Source organism: Gorilla gorilla, chromosome 17, assembly GCF_029281585.2.
Source record: "Gorilla gorilla gorilla isolate KB3781 chromosome 17, NHGRI_mGorGor1-v2.1_pri, whole genome shotgun sequence".
Taxonomy (NCBI): domain Eukaryota; kingdom Metazoa; phylum Chordata; class Mammalia; order Primates; family Hominidae; genus Gorilla; species Gorilla gorilla.
Genome location: NC_073241.2, coordinates 19,771,031 through 19,794,939, shown reverse-complemented (window position 1 = coordinate 19,794,939; position 23,909 = coordinate 19,771,031).

Sequence of the window (23,909 nt, the reverse complement as noted above, 5' to 3'; positions counted from 1 at the left end):
GAGTAGAATGGAATGGATTGGAATGGAATGGAATGGAATGGAATGGAATGGAATGGAATGGAATGGAATGGAATCAACCCGAGTAGAATGGAATGGATTGGAATGGACTGGACTGGACTGGAATGGAATGGAATGGAATCAAATCAACCCGAGTAGAATGGAATGGATTGGAATGGAATGGAATGGAATGGATTGGAATGGAATGGAATGGAATTGAATGGAATGGAATGGAATGGAATGGAATGGAATGGATTGGAATGGAATGGAATGGAATGGAATCGAATGGAATCGAATGGAATGGAATGGAATGGAATGGAATGGAATGGAATGGAATGGATTCGAATGGAATCGAATGGAATGGAATGGAATGGAATGGAATGGAATGGAATGGAATGGAATCAACCCGAGTAGAACGGAATGAAATGGAATGGAATGGAACGCAATGGAATTCAATGGAATGGAATGGAATGGAAGGGAATTTAAAGGAATGGAATGGAATGGAATCGAATGGAATCGAATGGAATGGAATGGAATGGAATGGAATGGAATGCAATGGAATGGAATGGAATGGAATGGAATGGAATCAACCCGAGTAGAACGGAAAGGATTGGAATGAAATGGAATGGAATGGAATGGAATGGAATGGAATGGAATGGAATGGAATGGAATGGAAAGGAAAGGAATGGAATGGAATGGAATGGAATAAAATTTAATGGAATGGAATGGAATGGAATGGAATGGAATGTAATGGAATGGAATGGAATGGAATCGACCCGAGTAGAATGGAATGGATTGGAATGGAATGTAATGGAATGGAATGGAATGGAATGGAATGGAATGGAATGGAATCAACTCGAGTAGAATGGAATTGATAGGAATGGACTGGAATGGAATGGAATGGAATGGAACGGAATGGAATGGAATGGAATGGAATGGAATGTAAAGGAATGGAATGGAATGGAATAGATTGGAATCAACCCGAGTAGAACGGAATGGAATGGAATGGAATGGAATGCAATAGAATGGAATGGAATGGAATGGAATGGAATGGAATGGAATGGAATGGAATGGAATCAAAAGGAATGGAATGTAATGGAATGGAATGGAATGGAATGGAACGGAATGGAATCAACCCGAGTAGAATGGAATGGATAGGAATGGACTGGAATGGAATGGAATGGAATGGAATGGAATGGAATGGAATGGAATGGAATCAACCCGAGTAGAATGGAATGGATTGAAATGGAATGGAATGGAATCGAATGGAATGGAATGGAATGGAATGGAATCTACCCGAGTAGAACGGAATGGATTGGAATGGAATGGAATGGAATGGAATCGTATGGAATCGAAAGGAATGGAATGGAATGGAATGGAATGGAATGGAATGGAATGGAATGGAATGGAATGAAATCAACCCGAGTAGAACGTAATGGAATGGAATGGAATGGAAAGGAATGGAATGGAATGGAATGGAATAAAATTTAATGGAATGGAATTGAATGGAATGGAATGGAATGGAATTGAATGGAATGGAATCAACCCGAGTAGAATGGAATGGATTGGAATGGAATGGAATGGAATGGAATGGAATGGAATGGAATGGAATGGAATGCAATCAACCCGAGTAGAATGGAATGGATTGGAATGGAATGGAATGGAATGGAATGGAATGGAATGGAATGGAATCAACCCGAGTAGAATGGAATGGATTGGAATGGAACGGAATGGAATGGAATGGAATGGAATGGAATGGAATGGAATGGAATGGAATGGAATCAACCCGAGTAGAATGGAATGGATTGGATTGGAATGGAATGGAATGGAATCGAACGGAATGGAATGGAATGGAATGGAATGGAATGGAATGGAATGAAATTTAATGGAATGGAATGGAATGGAATCGAATGGAATCGAATGGAATCGAATGGAATGGAATGGAATAGAATGGAATCAACCCGAGTAGAACGGAATGGAATGGAATGGAATGGAATGGAAAGGAATGGAATGGAATGGAATGGAATGGAATGGAATGGAATGGAATGGAATGGAATGGAATGGAATGGAATCAACCCGAGTAGAATGGAATGGATTGAAATGGAATGGAATGGAATCGAATGGAATGGAATGGAATGGAATGGAATCAACCCGAGTAGAACGGAATGGATTGGAATGGAATGGAATGGAATGGCATGGAATAAAATCAACCCGAGTAGAACGTAATGGAATGGAATGGAATGGAATGGAAAGGAAAGTAATGGAATGGAATGGAATGGAATGGAATGGAATGGAATCAACCCGAGTAGAATGGAATGGATTGAAATGGAATGGAATGGAATCGAATGGAATGGAATGGAATGGAATGGAATCAACCCAAGTAGAACGGAATGGATTGGAATGGAATGGAATGGAATGGAATCGTATGGAATCGAAAGGAATGGAATGGAATGGAATGGAATGGAATGGAATGGAATGGAATGGAATGGAATGGAATGAAATCAACCCGAGTAGAACGTAATGGAATGGAATGGAATGGAAAGGAATGGAATTGAATGGAATGGAATAAAATTTAATGGAATGGAATGGAATGGAATGGAATGGAATGGAATGGAATGGAATGGAATGGAATCAACCCGAGTAGAATGGAATGGATTGGAATGGAACGGAATGGAATGGAATGGAATGGAATGGAATGGAATCAACCCGAGTAGAATGGAATGGATTGGATTGGAATGGAATGGAATGGAATCGAACGGAATGGAATGGAATGGAATGGAATGGAATGGAATGGAATGGAATGGAATGGAATGAAATTTAATGGAATGGAATGGAATGGAATCGAATGGAATCGAATGGAATCGAATGGAATGGAATCTAATAGAATGGAATCAACCCGAGTAGAACGGAATGGAATGGAATGGAATGGAAAGGAATGGAATGGAATGGAATGGAATGGAATGGAATGGAATGGAATGGAATGGAATGGAATCCAATGGAATGGAAAGGAATGGAATGGAATGGAATGGAATGGAATGGAATGGATTGGAATGGAATGGAATCGAATCGAATGGAACGGAATGGAATGGAATGGAATGGAATCCAATGGAATGGAATGGAATCGAATGGAATCAACCCGAGTAGAATGGAATGGATTGGAATGGACTGGAATGGAATGGACTGGAATGGAATGGAAAGGAATGGAATCAACCCGAGTAGAACGGAATGGATTGAAATGGAATGGAATGGAATCGAATGGCATAGAATGGAATGGAATGGAATGGAATGCAATGGAAAGGAATGAATTCAACCAGAGTAGAACGGAATGGAATGGAATGGAATGGAATGGAATGGAATGGAATCAACCCGAGAAGAATGGAATGGATTGGAATGGACTGGAATGGAATGGAATGGAATGGAATGGAATCAAATCAAGCCGAGTAGAATGGAATGGATTGGAATGGACTGGAATGGAATGGAATGGAATGGAATGGAATGGAATGGAATGGAATGGAATGGAATCAAATCAACCCTAGTAGAATGGAATGGATTGGAATGGAATGGAATGGAATGGAATGGAATGGAATGGAATGGAATGGAATGAAATGGAATGGAGTGGAATAGAATGGAATGTAATGGAATGGAATCAACCCGAGTAGAATGGAATGGATTGGAATGGAATGGAATGGAATGGAATGGAATGGAATGGAATGGAATGGAATGGAATCAACCCGAGTAGAATGGAATGGATTGGAATGGACTGGACTGGACTGGAATGGAATGGAATGGAATCAAATCAACCCGAGTAGAATGGAATGGATTGGAATGGAATGGAATGGAATCAAATGGAATGGAATGGAATGGAATTGAATGGAATGGAATGGAATGGAATGGAATGGAATGGAATGGAATGGAATGGAATGGAATGGAATGGAATCAACCCGAGTAGAATGGAATGGATTGGAATGGAATGGAATGGAATGGAATCGAATGGAATCGAATGGAATGGAATGGAATGGAATGGAATGGAATGGAATGGAATGGATTCGAATGGAATCGAATGGAATGGAATGGAATGGAATGGAATGGAATGGAATGGAATCAACCCGAGTAGAACGGAATGGAATGGAATGGAATGGAACGCAATGGAATTTAATGGAATGGAATGGAATGGAAGGGAATTTAAAGGAATGGAATGGAATGGAATCGAATGGAATCGAATGGAATGGAATGGAATGGAATGGAATGGAATGCTATGGAATGGAATGGAATGGAATGGAATGGAATCAACCCGAGTAGAACGGAAAGGATTGGAATGGAATGGAATGGAATGGAATCGAATGGAATGGAATGGAATGGAATGGAATGGAAAGGAAAGGAATGGAATGGAATGGAATGGAATAAAATTTAATGGAATGGAATGGAATGGAATGGAATGGAATGGAATCGAATGGAATGGAATGGAATGGAATGGAATGGAATGGAATGGAATGGAATGGAATCGACCCGAGTAGAATGGAATGGATTGGAATGGAATGTAATGGAATGGAATGGAATGGAATGGAATGGAATGGAATGGAATCAACTCGAGTAGAATGGAATTGATAGGAATGGACTGGAATGGAATGGAATGGAATGGAACGGAATGGAATGGAATGGAATGGAATGTAAAGGAATGGAATGGAATGGAATAGATTGGAATCAACCCGAGTAGAACGGAATGGAATGGAATGGAATGGAATGCAATAGAATGGAATGGAATGGAATGGAATGGAATGGAATGGAATGGAATGGAATGGAATCAAAAGGAATGGAATGGAATGGAATGGAATGGAATGGAATGGAACGGAATGGAATCAACCCGAGTAGAATGGAATGGATAGGAATGGACTGGAATGGAATGGAATGGAATGGAATGGAATGGAATGGAATGGAATGGAATGGAATCAACCCGAGTAGAATGGAATGGATTGAAATGGAATGGAATGGAATCGAATGGAATGGAATGGAATGGAATGGAATCTACCCGAGTAGAACGGAATGGATTGGAATGGAATGGAATGGAATGGAATCGTATGGAATCGAAAGGAATGGAATGGAATGGAATGGAATGGAATGGAATGGAATGGAATGGAATGGAATGCAATGAAATCAACCCGAGTAGAACGTAATGGAATGGAATGGAATGGAATGGAATGGAAAGGAATGGAATGGAATGGAATGGAATAAAATTTAATGGAATGGAATGGAATGGAATGGAATTGAATGGAATCAACCCGAGTTGAATGGAATGGATTGGAATGGAATGGAATGGAATGGAATGGAATGGAATGGAATGGAATGGAATCAACCCGAGTTGAATGGAATGGATTGGAATGGAATGGAATGGAATGGAATGGAATGGAATGGAATGGAATGGAATGGAATGGAATGGAATGGAATCAACCAGAGTAGAACGGAATGGATTGGAATGGAATGGAATCGAATGGAATGGAATGGAATGGAATCGAGTGGAATGGAATGGAATGGAATGGAATGGAATGGAATGGAATGGAATGAAATCAACCCGAGTACAACGTAATGGAATGGAATGGAATGGAATGGAAAGGAAAGGAATGGAATGGAATGGAATGGAATAAAATTTAATGGAATGGAATGGAATGGAATGGAATGGAATGGAACCGAATTGAATGGAATGGAATGGAATGGAATGGAATGGAATGGAATGGAATGGAATCAACCCGAGTAGAATGGAATGGATTGGAATGGAATGGAATGGAATGGAATGGAATGGAATGGAATGGAATGGAATCAACCCGAGTAGAATGGAATGGATTGGAATGGAATGGAATGGAATGGAATGGAATGGAATGGAATGGAATGGAATGGAATCAACCCGAGTAGAATGGAATGGATTGGAATGGACTGGAATGGAATGGAATGGAATGGAACGGAATGGAATGGAATGGAATGGAATGGAATGTAACGGAATGGAATGGAATGGAATAGATTGGAATCAACCCGAGTAGAACAGAATGGAATGGAATGGAATGGAATGCAATAGAATTTAATGGAATGGAATGGAATGGAATGGAATGGAATGGAATGGAATGGAATGGAATCGAAAGGAATGGAATGGAATGGAATGGAATGGAATGGAATGGAATGGAATGGAATGGAATCAACCCGAGTAGAATGGAATGGATTGGAATGGACTTGAATGGAATGGAATGGAATGGAATGGAAAGGAATGGAATGGAATGGAATGGAATAGAATGGAATCAACCCGAGGAGAATGGAATGGATTGAAATGGAATGGAATGGAATGGAATGGAATGGAATGGAATGGAATGGGATGGAATGGAATCAACCCGAGTAGAACGGAATGGATTGGAATGGAATGGAATGGAATGGAATCGTATGGAATCGAAAGGAATGGAATGGAATGGAATGGAATGGAATGGAATGGAAAGGAATGGAATGGAATGGAATGGAATAAAATTTAATGGAATGGAATGGAATGCAATGGAATGGAATGGAATCAACCCGAGTTGAATGGAAAGGATTGGATTGGAATGGAATGGAATGGAATGGAATGGAATGGAATGGAATGGAATGGAATCAACCCGAGTAGAATGGAATGCATTGGAATGGAATGGAATGGAATGGAATGGAATGGAATGGAATGGAATCAACCCGAGTAGAATGGAATGGATTGGAATGGAACGGAATGGAATGGAATGGAATGGAATGGAATGGAATGGAATGGAATGGAATGGAATCAACCCGAGTAGAACGGAATGGATTGGAATGGAATGGAATGGAATGGAATGGAATGGAATCAACCCGAGTAGAATGGAGTGGATTGGAGTGGAACGGAATGGAATGGAATGGAATTGAATGGAATCGAATGGAATGGAATGGAATGGAATGGAATGGAATGGAATGGAATGGAATGGAATGGAATGGAAAGGAAAGGAATGGAATGGAATGGAATGGAATAAAATTTAATGGAATGGAATGGAATGGAATGGAATGGAATGTAATGGAATGGAATGGAATGGAATCGACCCGAGTAGAATGGAATGGATTGGAATGGAATGTAATGGAATGGAATGGAATGGAATGGAATGGAATGGAATGGAATGGAATCAACTCGAGTAGAATGGAATTGATAGGAATGGACTGGAATGGAATGGAATGGAATGGAACGGAATGGAATGGAATGGAATGGAATGGAATGTAAAGGAATGGAATGGAATGGAATAGATTGGAATCAACCCGAGTAGAACGGAATGGAATGGAATGGAATGGAATGCAATAGAATGGAATGGAATGGAATGGAATGGAATGGAATGGAATGGAATGGAATGGAATCAAAAGGAATGGAATGTAATGGAATGGAATGGAATGGAATGGAACGGAATGGAATCAACCCGAGTAGAATGGAATGGATAGGAATGGACTGGAATGGAATGGAATGGAATGGAATGGAATGGAATGGAATGGAATGGAATCAACCCGAGTAGAATGGAATGGATTGAAATGGAATGGAATGGAATCGAATGGAATGGAATGGAATGGAATGGAATCTACCCGAGTAGAACGGAATGGATTGGAATGGAATGGAATGGAATGGAATCGTATGGAATCGAAAGGAATGGAATGGAATGGAATGGAATGGAATGGAATGGAATGGAATGGAATGGAATGGAATGAAATCAACCCGAGTAGAACGTAATGGAATGGAATGGAATGGAAAGGAATGGAATGGAATGGAATGGAATAAAATTTAATGGAATGGAATTGAATGGAATGGAATGGAATGGAATTGAATGGAATGGAATCAACCCGAGTAGAATGGAATGGATTGGAATGGAATGGAATGGAATGGAATGGAATGGAATGGAATGGAATGGAATGCAATCAACCCGAGTAGAATGGAATGGATTGGAATGGAATGGAATGGAATGGAATGGAATGGAATGGAATGGAATCAACCCGAGTAGAATGGAATGGATTGGAATGGAACGGAATGGAATGGAATGGAATGGAATGGAATGGAATGGAATGGAATGGAATGGAATCAACCCGAGTAGAATGGAATGGATTGGATTGGAATGGAATGGAATGGAATCGAACGGAATGGAATGGAATGGAATGGAATGGAATGGAATGGAATGAAATTTAATGGAATGGAATGGAATGGAATCGAATGGAATCGAATGGAATCGAATGGAATGGAATGGAATAGAATGGAATCAACCCGAGTAGAACGGAATGGAATGGAATGGAATGGAATGGAAAGGAATGGAATGGAATGGAATGGAATGGAATGGAATGGAATGGAATGGAATGGAATGGAATGGAATGGAATCAACCCGAGTAGAATGGAATGGATTGAAATGGAATGGAATGGAATCGAATGGAATGGAATGGAATGGAATGGAATCAACCCGAGTAGAACGGAATGGATTGGAATGGAATGGAATGGAATGGCATGGAATAAAATCAACCCGAGTAGAACGTAATGGAATGGAATGGAATGGAATGGAAAGGAAAGTAATGGAATGGAATGGAATGGAATGGAATGGAATGGAATCAACCCGAGTAGAATGGAATGGATTGAAATGGAATGGAATGGAATCGAATGGAATGGAATGGAATGGAATGGAATCAACCCAAGTAGAACGGAATGGATTGGAATGGAATGGAATGGAATGGAATCGTATGGAATCGAAAGGAATGGAATGGAATGGAATGGAATGGAATGGAATGGAATGGAATGGAATGGAATGGAATGAAATCAACCCGAGTAGAACGTAATGGAATGGAATGGAATGGAAAGGAATGGAATTGAATGGAATGGAATAAAATTTAATGGAATGGAATGGAATGGAATGGAATGGAATGGAATGGAATGGAATGGAATGGAATCAACCCGAGTAGAATGGAATGGATTGGAATGGAACGGAATGGAATGGAATGGAATGGAATGGAATGGAATCAACCCGAGTAGAATGGAATGGATTGGATTGGAATGGAATGGAATGGAATCGAACGGAATGGAATGGAATGGAATGGAATGGAATGGAATGGAATGGAATGGAATGGAATGAAATTTAATGGAATGGAATGGAATGGAATCGAATGGAATCGAATGGAATCGAATGGAATGGAATCTAATAGAATGGAATCAACCCGAGTAGAACGGAATGGAATGGAATGGAATGGAAAGGAATGGAATGGAATGGAATGGAATGGAATGGAATGGAATGGAATGGAATGGAATGGAATCCAATGGAATGGAAAGGAATGGAATGGAATGGAATGGAATGGAATGGAATGGATTGGAATGGAATGGAATCGAATCGAATGGAACGGAATGGAATGGAATGGAATGGAATCCAATGGAATGGAATGGAATCGAATGGAATCAACCCGAGTAGAATGGAATGGATTGGAATGGACTGGAATGGAATGGACTGGAATGGAATGGAAAGGAATGGAATCAACCCGAGTAGAACGGAATGGATTGAAATGGAATGGAATGGAATCGAATGGCATAGAATGGAATGGAATGGAATGGAATGCAATGGAAAGGAATGAATTCAACCAGAGTAGAACGGAATGGAATGGAATGGAATGGAATGGAATGGAATGGAATCAACCCGAGAAGAATGGAATGGATTGGAATGGACTGGAATGGAATGGAATGGAATGGAATGGAATCAAATCAAGCCGAGTAGAATGGAATGGATTGGAATGGACTGGAATGGAATGGAATGGAATGGAATGGAATGGAATGGAATGGAATGGAATGGAATCAAATCAACCCTAGTAGAATGGAATGGATTGGAATGGAATGGAATGGAATGGAATGGAATGGAATGGAATGGAATGGAATGAAATGGAATGGAGTGGAATAGAATGGAATGTAATGGAATGGAATCAACCCGAGTAGAATGGAATGGATTGGAATGGAATGGAATGGAATGGAATGGAATGGAATGGAATGGAATGGAATGGAATGGAATCAACCCGAGTAGAATGGAATGGATTGGAATGGACTGGACTGGACTGGAATGGAATGGAATGGAATCAAATCAACCCGAGTAGAATGGAATGGATTGGAATGGAATGGAATGGAATCAAATGGAATGGAATGGAATGGAATTGAATGGAATGGAATGGAATGGAATGGAATGGAATGGAATGGAATGGAATGGAATGGAATGGAATGGAATCAACCCGAGTAGAATGGAATGGATTGGAATGGAATGGAATGGAATGGAATCGAATGGAATCGAATGGAATGGAATGGAATGGAATGGAATGGAATGGAATGGAATGGATTCGAATGGAATCGAATGGAATGGAATGGAATGGAATGGAATGGAATGGAATGGAATCAACCCGAGTAGAACGGAATGGAATGGAATGGAATGGAACGCAATGGAATTTAATGGAATGGAATGGAATGGAAGGGAATTTAAAGGAATGGAATGGAATGGAATCGAATGGAATCGAATGGAATGGAATGGAATGGAATGGAATGGAATGCTATGGAATGGAATGGAATGGAATGGAATGGAATCAACCCGAGTAGAACGGAAAGGATTGGAATGGAATGGAATGGAATGGAATCGAATGGAATGGAATGGAATGGAATGGAATGGAAAGGAAAGGAATGGAATGGAATGGAATGGAATAAAATTTAATGGAATGGAATGGAATGGAATGGAATGGAATGGAATCGAATGGAATGGAATGGAATGGAATGGAATGGAATGGAATGGAATGGAATGGAATCGACCCGAGTAGAATGGAATGGATTGGAATGGAATGTAATGGAATGGAATGGAATGGAATGGAATGGAATGGAATGGAATCAACTCGAGTAGAATGGAATTGATAGGAATGGACTGGAATGGAATGGAATGGAATGGAACGGAATGGAATGGAATGGAATGGAATGTAAAGGAATGGAATGGAATGGAATAGATTGGAATCAACCCGAGTAGAACGGAATGGAATGGAATGGAATGGAATGCAATAGAATGGAATGGAATGGAATGGAATGGAATGGAATGGAATGGAATGGAATGGAATCAAAAGGAATGGAATGGAATGGAATGGAATGGAATGGAATGGAACGGAATGGAATCAACCCGAGTAGAATGGAATGGATAGGAATGGACTGGAATGGAATGGAATGGAATGGAATGGAATGGAATGGAATGGAATGGAATGGAATCAACCCGAGTAGAATGGAATGGATTGAAATGGAATGGAATGGAATCGAATGGAATGGAATGGAATGGAATGGAATCTACCCGAGTAGAACGGAATGGATTGGAATGGAATGGAATGGAATGGAATCGTATGGAATCGAAAGGAATGGAATGGAATGGAATGGAATGGAATGGAATGGAATGGAATGGAATGGAATGCAATGAAATCAACCCGAGTAGAACGTAATGGAATGGAATGGAATGGAATGGAATGGAAAGGAATGGAATGGAATGGAATGGAATAAAATTTAATGGAATGGAATGGAATGGAATGGAATTGAATGGAATCAACCCGAGTTGAATGGAATGGATTGGAATGGAATGGAATGGAATGGAATGGAATGGAATGGAATGGAATGGAATCAACCCGAGTTGAATGGAATGGATTGGAATGGAATGGAATGGAATGGAATGGAATGGAATGGAATGGAATGGAATGGAATGGAATGGAATGGAATCAACCAGAGTAGAACGGAATGGATTGGAATGGAATGGAATCGAATGGAATGGAATGGAATGGAATCGAGTGGAATGGAATGGAATGGAATGGAATGGAATGGAATGGAATGGAATGAAATCAACCCGAGTACAACGTAATGGAATGGAATGGAATGGAATGGAAAGGAAAGGAATGGAATGGAATGGAATGGAATAAAATTTAATGGAATGGAATGGAATGGAATGGAATGGAATGGAACCGAATTGAATGGAATGGAATGGAATGGAATGGAATGGAATGGAATGGAATGGAATGGAATCAACCCGAGTAGAATGGAATGGATTGGAATGGAATGGAATGGAATGGAATGGAATGGAATGGAATGGAATGGAATCAACCCGAGTAGAATGGAATGGATTGGAATGGAATGGAATGGAATGGAATGGAATGGAATGGAATGGAATGGAATGGAATCAACCCGAGTAGAATGGAATGGATTGGAATGGACTGGAATGGAATGGAATGGAATGGAACGGAATGGAATGGAATGGAATGGAATGGAATGTAACGGAATGGAATGGAATGGAATAGATTGGAATCAACCCGAGTAGAACAGAATGGAATGGAATGGAATGGAATGCAATAGAATTTAATGGAATGGAATGGAATGGAATGGAATGGAATGGAATGGAATGGAATGGAATCGAAAGGAATGGAATGGAATGGAATGGAATGGAATGGAATGGAATGGAATGGAATGGAATCAACCCGAGTAGAATGGAATGGATTGGAATGGACTTGAATGGAATGGAATGGAATGGAATGGAAAGGAATGGAATGGAATGGAATGGAATAGAATGGAATCAACCCGAGGAGAATGGAATGGATTGAAATGGAATGGAATGGAATGGAATGGAATGGAATGGAATGGAATGGGATGGAATGGAATCAACCCGAGTAGAACGGAATGGATTGGAATGGAATGGAATGGAATGGAATCGTATGGAATCGAAAGGAATGGAATGGAATGGAATGGAATGGAATGGAATGGAAAGGAATGGAATGGAATGGAATGGAATAAAATTTAATGGAATGGAATGGAATGCAATGGAATGGAATGGAATCAACCCGAGTTGAATGGAAAGGATTGGATTGGAATGGAATGGAATGGAATGGAATGGAATGGAATGGAATGGAATGGAATCAACCCGAGTAGAATGGAATGCATTGGAATGGAATGGAATGGAATGGAATGGAATGGAATGGAATGGAATCAACCCGAGTAGAATGGAATGGATTGGAATGGAACGGAATGGAATGGAATGGAATGGAATGGAATGGAATGGAATGGAATGGAATGGAATCAACCCGAGTAGAACGGAATGGATTGGAATGGAATGGAATGGAATGGAATGGAATGGAATCAACCCGAGTAGAATGGAGTGGATTGGAGTGGAACGGAATGGAATGGAATGGAATTGAATGGAATCGAATGGAATGGAATGGAATGGAATGGAATGGAATGGAATGGAATGGAATCAACCCGAGTAGAACGGAATGGAATGGAATGGAATGGAATGGAATGGAATGGAATGGAATGGAATGGAATGGAATGGAATTTAATGGAATGGAATGGAATGGAATCGAATGGAATCGAATGGAATGGAATGGATTGGAATGGAATGGAATGGAATCAAATCAACCCGAGTTGAATGGAATGGATTGGAATGGAATGGAATGGAATGGAATGGAATGGAATGGAATGGAAAGGAATGGAATGGAATGGAATAGAATGGAATGGAATGGAATCAAATCAACCCGAGTAGAATGGACTGGATTGGAATGGAATGGAATGGAATGGAATTGAATGGAATCCAATGGAATGGAATGGAATGGAATGGAATGGAATGGAATGGAATGGAATGGAATGGAATGGAATGGAATGGAATGGAATCAACCCGAGTAGAACGGAATGGAATGGAATGGAATGGAATGGAATGGAATGGAATGGAATGGAATGGAATGGAATGGAATGGAATCGAATGGAATGGAATGGAATGGAATGGAATGGAATGGAATGGAATGGAACGGAATGGAATCAACCCGAGCAGAATGGAATGGATAGGAATGGACTGGAATGGAATGGAATGGAATGGAATGGAATGGAATGGAATGGAATGGAATCAACCCGAGTAGAATGGAATGGATTGAAATGGAATGGAATTGAATGGAATGGAATCAACCCGAGTAGAACGGAATGGATTGGAATGGAATGGAATGGAATGGAATCGTATGGAATCGAAAGGAATGGAATGGAATGGAATGGAATGGAATGGAATGGAATGGAATGGAATGAAATCAACCCGAGTAGAACGTAATGGAATGGAATGGAATGGAATGGAATGGAAAGGAATGGAATGGAATGGAATGGAATAAAATTTAATGGAATGGAATGGAATGGAATGGAATCGAATGGAATGGAAAGGAATGGAATGGAATGGAATGGAATGGAATGGTATCAACCCAAGTAGAATGGAATGGTTTGGAATGGAATGTAATGGAATGGAATGGAATGGAATGGAATCAACCCGAGTTGAATGGAATGGATTGGAATGGACTGGAATGGAATGGAATGGAATGGAACGGAATGGAATGGAATGGAATGGAATAGAATGTAACGGAATAGAATGGAATGGAATAGATTGGAATCAACCCGAGTAGAACGGAATGGAATGGAATGGAATGGAATGCAATAGAATGGAATGGAATGGAATGGAATGGAATGGAATGGAATGGATTGGAATGGAATGGAATGGAATGGAATGGAATGGAATGGAATGGAATGGAATCGAAAGGAATGGAATGGAATGGAATGGAATCAACCCGAGTAGAATGGAATGGATTGGAATGGACTGGAATGGAATGGAATGGAATTGAATGCAGTGGAATGGAATGGAATGGAATCAACCCGAGTAGAATGGAATGGATTGAAATGGAATGGAATGGAATCGAATGGAATGGAATGGAATGGAATGGAATCAACCCGAGTAGAACGGAATTGATTGGAATGGAATGGAATGGAATGGAATCGTATGGAATCGAAGGGAATGGAATGGAATGGAATGGAATGGAATGGAATGGAATGGAATGGAATGGAATGGAATGGAATGGAATGGAATGGAATGAAATCAACCCGAGTAGAACGTAATGGAATGGAATGGAATGGAAAGGAATGGAATGGAATGGAATGGAATAAAATTTAATGGAATGGAATGGAATGGAATGGAATGGAATGGAATTGAATGGAATCAACCCGAGTTGAATGGAATGGATTGGAATGGAATGGAATGGAATGGAATGGAATGGAATGGAATAGAATGGAATGGAATGGAATCAACCCGAGTAGAATGGAATGGATTGGAATGGAATGGAATGGAATGGAATGAAATGGAATGGAATCAACCCGAGTAGAATGGAATGGATTGGAATGGAACGGAATGGAATGGAATGGAATGGAATGGAATGGAATGGAATGGAATGGAATGGAATCAACCCGAGTAGAATGGAATGGATTGGATTGGAATGGAATGGAATGGAATCGAACGGAATGGAATGGGATGGAATGGAATGGAATGGAAAGGAATGGAATGGAATGGAATGGAATGAAATTTAATGGAATGGAATGGAATGGAATCGAATGGAATCGAATGGAATCGAATGGAATGGAATGGAATAGAATGGAATCAACCCGAGTAGAACGGAATGGAATGGAATGGAATGGAATGGAATGGAATGGAATCCAATGGAATGGAAAGGAATGGAATGGAATGGAATGGAATGGAATGGAATGGATTGGAATGGAATGGAATCGAATCAAATGGAACAGAATGGAATGGAATGGAATGGAATGGAATCCAATGGAATGGAATGGAATCGAATGGAATCAACCCTAGTAGAATGGAATGGATTGGAATGGACTGGAATGGAATGGAATGGAATGGAATGGAATGGAATGGAATCAACCCGAGTAGAACGGAATGGATTGAAATGGAATGGAATGGAATCGAATGGCATAGAATGGAATGGAATGGAATGGAATGCAATGGAAAGGAATGAATTCAACCTGAGTAGAACGGAATGGAATGGAATGGAATGGAATGGAATGGAATGGAATGGAATGGAATGGAATGGAATGAAAAGAACCGGAGTAGAAAGGAATGGAATGGAATGGAATGGAATGGAATGGAATGGAATGGAATGGAATGGAATGGAACGGAACGGAATGGAATGGAATCATCAACCCGAGTAGAACGGAATGTAATGGAATGCAATGGAATGGAACGGAATTCAATGGAATAGAATGGAATGGAATGGAATGGAGTGGAATGGAATGGAATAAAATGGAATCGAATGGAATCGAGAGGAATAGAATGGAATAGAATGGAATCAACCCGAGCAGAACGGAATGGACTGGAATGGAATGGAATGGAATGGAATGGAATGGAATGGAATGGCATGGAACGGAATGGAATCGAATAGAATGGAATGGAATGGAATGGAATGGAGTGGAAATCAACCCGAGTAGAACGGAACGGAATGGAATGGAATGGAAAGGAAAGGAATGGAATGGAATGGAATGGAATGGAATGGAATGGAATGGAATGGAATGGAATGGAATCGAATGGAACGGAATGGTCAACCCGAGTAGAACGGAATGGAATGGAATGGAAAGGAATGGAATGGAATGGAATGGAATGAACCCGAGTAGAACGGAATGGAATGGAATGGAATGGAATGGAATGGAATGGAATGGAATGGAATGGAATGGAATTTAATGGAATGGAATGGAATGGAATCGAATGGAATCGAATGGAATGGAATGGAATGGAATGGAATGGAATGGAATCAAATCAACCCGAGTTGAATGGAATGGATTGGAATGGAATGGAATGGAATGGAATGGAATGGAATGGAATGGAATGGAATGGAATGGAATGGAATGGAATCGAATGGAATCAAATCAACCCGAGTAGAATGGACTGGATTGGAATGGAATGGAATGGAATGGAATTGAATGGAATCCAATGGAATGGAATGGAATGGAATGGAATGGAATGGAATGGAATGGAATGGAATGGAATGGAATGGAATCAACCCGAGTAGAACGGAATGGAATGGAATGGAATGGAATGGAATGGAATGGAATGGAATGGAATGGAATGGAATGGAATGGAATCGAATGGAATGGAATGGAATGGAATGGAATGGAATGGAATGGAATGGAACGGAATGGAATCAACCCGAGCAGAATGGAATGGATAGGAATGGACTGGAATGGAATGGAATGGAATGGAATGGAATGGAATGGAATGGAATGGAATGGAATCAACCCGAGTAGAATGGAATGGATTGAAATGGAATGGAATGGAATGGAATGGAATGGAATGGAATGGAATCAACCCGAGTAGAACGGAATGGATTGGAATGGAATGGAATGGAATGGAATCGTATGGAATCGAAAGGAATTGAATGGAATGGAATGGAATGGCATGGAATGGAATGGAATGGAATGGAATGGAATGGAATGGAATCAAATCAAACCGAGTATAATGGACTGGATTGGAATGGAATGGAATGGAATGGAATTGAATGGAATCCTATGGAATGGAATGGAATGGAATGGAATGGAATGGAATGGAATGGAATGGAATGGAATGGAATCAACCCGAGTAGAACGGAATGGAATGGAATGGAATGGAATGGAATGGAATGGAATGGAATGGAATGGAATGGAATGGAATGGAATGGAATGGAATGGAATGGAATGGAATGGAATGGAATGGAATGGAACGGAATGGAATCAACCCGAGCAGAATGGAATGGATAGGAATGGACTGGAATGGAATGGAATGGAATGGAATGGAATGGAATGGAATGGAATGGAATCAACCCGAGTAGAATGGAATGGATTGAAATGGAATGGAATGGAATGGAATGGAATGGAATGGAATCAACCCGAGTAGAACGGAATGGATTGGAATGGAATGGAATGGAATGGAATCGTATGGAATCGAAAGGAATTGAATGGAATGGAATGGAATGGAATGGAATGGAATGGAATGGAATGAAATCAACCCGAGTAGAACGTAATGGAATGGAATGGAATGGAATGGAATGGAAAGGAATGGAATGGAATGGAATGGAATAAAATTTAATGGAATGGAATGGAATGGAATGGAATCGAATGGAATGGAATGGAATGGAATGGAATGGAATGGAATGGAATGGTATCAACCCAAGTAGAATGGAATGGTTTGGAATGGAATGTAATGGAATGGAATGGAATGGAATGGAATCAACCCGAGTAGAATGGAATGGATTGGAATGGACTGGAATGGAATGGAATGGAATGGAACGGAATGGAATGGAATGGAATGGAATGGAATGGAATGTAACGGAATAGAATGGAATGGAATAGATTGGAATCAACCCGAGTAGAACGGAATGGAATGGAATGGAATGGAATGCAATAGAATGGAATGGAATGGAATGGAATGGAATGGAATGGATTGGAATGGAATGGAATGGAATGGAATGGAATCGAAAGGAATGGAATGGAATGGAATGGAATGGAATGGAATGGAATGGAATGGAATCAACCCGAGTAGAATGGAATGGATTGGAATGGACTGGAATGGAATGGAATGGAATTGAATGGAATGGAATGGAATGGAATGGAATGGAATCAACCCGAGTAGAATGGAATGGATTGAAATGGAATGGAATGGAATCGAATGGAATGGAATGGAATGGAATGGAATCAACCCGAGTAGAACGGAATTGATTGGAATGGAATGGAATGGAATGGAATCGTATGGAATCGAAAGGAATGGAATGGAATGGAATGGAATGGAATGGAATGGAATGGAATGAAATCAACCCGAGTAGAACGTAATGGAATGGAATGGAATGGAAAGGAATGGAATGGAATGGAATGGAACAAAATTTAATGGAATGGAATGGAATGGAATGGAATGGAATGGAATTGAATGGAATCAACCCGAGTTGAATGGAATGGATTGGAATGGGATGGAATGGAATGGAATGGAATGGAATGGAATAGAATGGAATGGAATGGAATCAACCCGAGTAGAATGGAATGGATTGGAATGGAATGGAATGGAATGGAATGAAATGGAATGGAATCAACCCGAGTAGAATGGAATGGATTGGAATGGAATGGAATGGAATGGAATGAAATGGAATGGAATCAACCCGAGTAGAATGGAATGGATTGGAATGGAACGGAATGGAATGGAATGGAATGGAATGGAATGGAATGGAATGGAATGGAATGGAATCAACCCGAGTAGAATGGAATGGATTGGACTGGAATGGAATGGAATGGAATCGAACGGAATGGAATGGGATGGAATGGAATGGAATGGAAAGGAATGGAATGGAATGGAATGGAATGAAATTTAATGGAATGGAATGGAATGGAATCGAATGGAATCGAATGGAATCGAATGGAATGGAATGGAATAGAATGGAATCAACCCGAGTAGAACGGAATGGAATGGAATGGAATGGAATGGAATGGAATGGAATCCAATGGAATGGAAAGGAATGGAATGGAATGGAATGGAATGGAATGGAATGGATTGGAATGGAATGGAATCGAATCAAATGGAACAGAATGGAATGGAATGGAATGGAATGGAATCCAATGGAATGGAATGGAATCGAATGGAATCAACCCTAGTAGAATGGAATGGATTGGAATGGACTGGAATGGAATGGAATGGAATGGAATGGAATGGAATGGAATCAACCCGAGTAGAACGGAATGGATTGAAATGGAATGGAATGGAATCGAATGGCATAGAATGGAATGGAATGGAATGGAATGCAATGGAAAGGAATGAATTCAACCTGAGTAGAACGGAATGGAATGGAATGGAATGGAATGGAATGGAATGGAATGGAATGGAATGGAATGGAATGAAAAGAACCGGAGTAGAAAGGAATGGAATGGAATGGAATGGAATGGAATGGAATGGAATGGAATGGAATGGAATGGAACGGAACGGAATGGAATGGAATCATCAACCCGAGTAGAACGGAATGTAATGGAATGCAATGGAATGGAACGGAATTCAATGGAATAGAATGGAATGGAATGGAATGGAGTGGAATGGAATGGAATAAAATGGAATCGAATGGAATCGAGAGGAATAGAATGGAATAGAATGGAATCAACCCGAGCAGAACGGAATGGACTGGAATGGAATGGAATGGAATGGAATGGAATGGAATGGAATGGCATGGAACGGAATGGAATCGAATAGAATGGAATGGAATGGAATGGAATGGAGTGAAAATCAACCCGAGTAGAACGGAACGGAATGGAATGGAATGGAAAGGAAAGGAATGGAATGGAATGGAATGGAATGGAATGGAATGGAATGGAATGGAATGGAATGGAATCGAATGGAACGGAATGGTCAACCCGAGTAGAACGGAATGGAATGGAATGGAAAGGAATGGAATGGAATGGAATGGAATGAACCCGAGTAGAACGGAATGGAATGGAATGGAATGGAATGGAATGGAATGGAATGGAATGGAATGGAATGGAATTTAATGGAATGGAATGGAATGGAATCGAATGGAATCGAATGGAATGGAATGGAATGGAATGGAATGGAATGGAATCAAATCAACCCGAGTTGAATGGAATGGATTGGAATGGAATGGAATGGAATGGAATGGAATGGAATGGAATGGAATGGAATGGAATGGAATGGAATGGAATGGAATGGAATCAAATCAACCCGAGTAGAATGGACTGGATTGGAATGGAATGGAATGGAATGGAATTGAATGGAATCCAATGGAATGGAATGGAATGGAATGGAATGGAATGGAATGGAATGGAATGGAATGGAATGGAATCAACCCGAGTAGAACGGAATGGAATGGAATGGAATGGAATGGAATGGAATGGAATGGAATGGAATGGAATGGAATGGAATGGAATGGAATGGAATCAACCCGAGTAGAATGGAATGGATTGGAATGGAACGGAATGGAATGGAATGGAATGGAATGGAATGGAATGGAATGGAATCAACCCGAGTAGAATGGAATGGATTGGATTGGAATGGAATGGAATGGAATCGAACGGAATGGAATGGAATGGAATGGAAAGGAATGGAATGGAATGGAATGGAATGAAATTTAATGGAATGGAATGGAATGGAATCGAATGGAATCGAATGGAATCGAATGGAATGGAATGGAATAGAATGGAATCAACCCGAGTAGAACGGAATGGAATGGAATGGAATGGAAAGGAATGGAATGGAATGGAATGGAATGGAATGGAATGGAATGGAATCCAATGGAATGGAAAGAAATGGAATGGAATGGAATGGAATGGAATGGAATGGAATGGATTGGAATGGAATGGAATCGAATCGAATGGAACGGAATGGAATGGAATGGAATGGAATGGAATCCAATGGAATGGAATGGAATCGAATGGAATCAACCCTAGTAGAATGGAATGGATTGGAATGGACTGGAATGGAATGGAATGGAATGGAATGGAATGGAATGGAATGGAATGGAATGGAATCAACCCGAGTAGAACGGAATGGATTGAAATGGAATGGAATGGAATCGAATGGCATAGAATGGAATGGAATGGAATGGAATGCAATGGAAAGGAATGAATTCAACCAGAGTAGAACGGAATGGAATGGAATGGAATGGAATGGAATGGAATGGAATGGAATGGAATGAAAAGAACCAGAGTAGAAAGGAATGGAATGGAATGGAATGGAATGGAATGGAATGGAATGGAATGGAATGGAATCCAATGGAATGGAATGGAATCGAATGGAATCAACCCTAGTAGAATGGAATGGATTGGAATGGACTGGAATGGAATGGAATGGAATGGAATGGAATGGAATGGAATGGAATCAACACGAGTAGAACGGAATGGATTGAAATGGAATGGAATGGAATCGAATGGCATAGAATGGAATGGAATGGAATGGAATGCAATGGAAAGGAATGAATTCAACCAGAGTAGAACGGAATGGAATGGAATGGAATGGAATGGAATGGAATGGAATGAAAAGAACCAGAGTAGAAAGGAATGGAATGGAATGGAATGGAATGGAATGGAATGGAATGGAATGGAATGGAATGGAATGGAACGGAACGGAATGGAATGGAATCATCAACCCGAGTAGAACGGAATGTAATGGAATGCAATGGAATGGAACGGAATTCAATGGAATAGAATGGAATGGAATGGAATGGAGTGGAATGGAATGGAATAGAATGGAATCGAATGGAATCGAGAGGAATAGAATGGAATAGAATGGAATCAACCCGAGCAGAACGGAATGGACTGGAATGGAATGGAATGGAATGGAATGGAATGGAATGGAATGGCATGGAATGGAATGGAATCGAATAGAATGGAATGGAATGGAATGGAATGGAATGGAATCAAATCAACCCGAGTATAATGGACTGGATTGGAATGGAATGGAATGGAATGGAATTGAATGGAATCCTATGGAATGGAATGGAATGGAATGGAATGGAATGGAATGGAATGGAATGGAATGGAATCAACCCGAGTAGAACGGAATGGAATGGAATGGAATGGAATGGAATGGAATGGAATGGAATGGAATGGAATGGAATGGAATGGAATGGAATGGAATGGAATGGAATGGAATGGAATGGAATGGAACGGAATGGAATCAACCCGAGCAGAATGGAATGGATAGGAATGGACTGGAATGGAATGGAATGGAATGGAATGGAATGGAATGGAATGGAATGGAATCAACCCGAGTAGAATGGAATGGATTGAAATGGAATGGAATGGAATGGAATGGAATGGAATGGAATCAACCCGAGTAGAACGGAATGGATTGGAATGGAATGGAATGGAATGGAATCGTATGGAATCGAAAGGAATTGAATGGAATGGAATGGAATGGAATGGAATGGAATGGAATGGAATGAAATCAACCCGAGTAGAACGTAATGGAATGGAATGGAATGGAATGGAATGGAAAGGAATGGAATGGAATGGAATGGAATAAAATATAATGGAATGGAATGGAATGGAATGGAATGGAATGGAATGGAATGGAATGGAATGGAATGGAATGGAATGGAATGGTATCAACCCAAGTAGAATGGAATGGTTTGGAATGGAATGTAATGGAATGGAATGGAATGGAATGGAATCAACCCGAGTAGAATGGAATGGATTGGAATGGACTGGAATGGAATGGAATGGAATGGAACGGAATGGAATGGAATGGAATGGAATGGAATGTAACGGAATAGATTGGAATCAACCCGAGTAGAACGGAATGGAATGGAATGGAATGGAATGCAATAGAATGGAATGGAATGGAATGGAATGGAATGGAATGGAATGGAATGGAATGGATTGGAATGGAATGGAATGGAATGGAATGGAATGGAATGGAATGGAATGGAATCGAAAGGAATGGAATGGAATGGAATGGAATGGAATGGAATGGAATGGAATGGAATCAACCCGAGTAGAATGGAATGGATTGGAATGGACTGGAATGGAATGGAATGGAATTGAATGGAATGGAATGGAATGGAATGGAATGGAATCAACCCGAGTAGAATGGAATGGATTGAAATGGAATGGAATGGAATCGAATGGAATGGAATGGAATGGAATGGAATCAACCCGAGTAGAACGGAATTGATTGGAATGGAATGGAATGGAATGGAATCGTATGGATTCGAAAGGAATGGAATGGAATGGAATGGAATGGAATGGAATGGAATGGAATGGAATGGAATGGAATGGAATGGAATGAAATCAACCCGAGTAGAACGTAATGGAATGGAATGGAATGGAAAGGAATGGAATGGAATGGAATGGAACAAAATTTAATGGAATGGAATGGAATGGAATGGAATGGAATGGAATTGAATGGAATCAACCCGAGTTGAATGGAATGGATTGGAATGGGATGGAATGGAATGGAATGGAATGGAATGGAATAGAATGGAATGGAATGGAATCAACCCGAGTAGAATGGAATGGATTGGAATGGAATGGAATGGAATGGAATGAAATGGAATGGAATCAA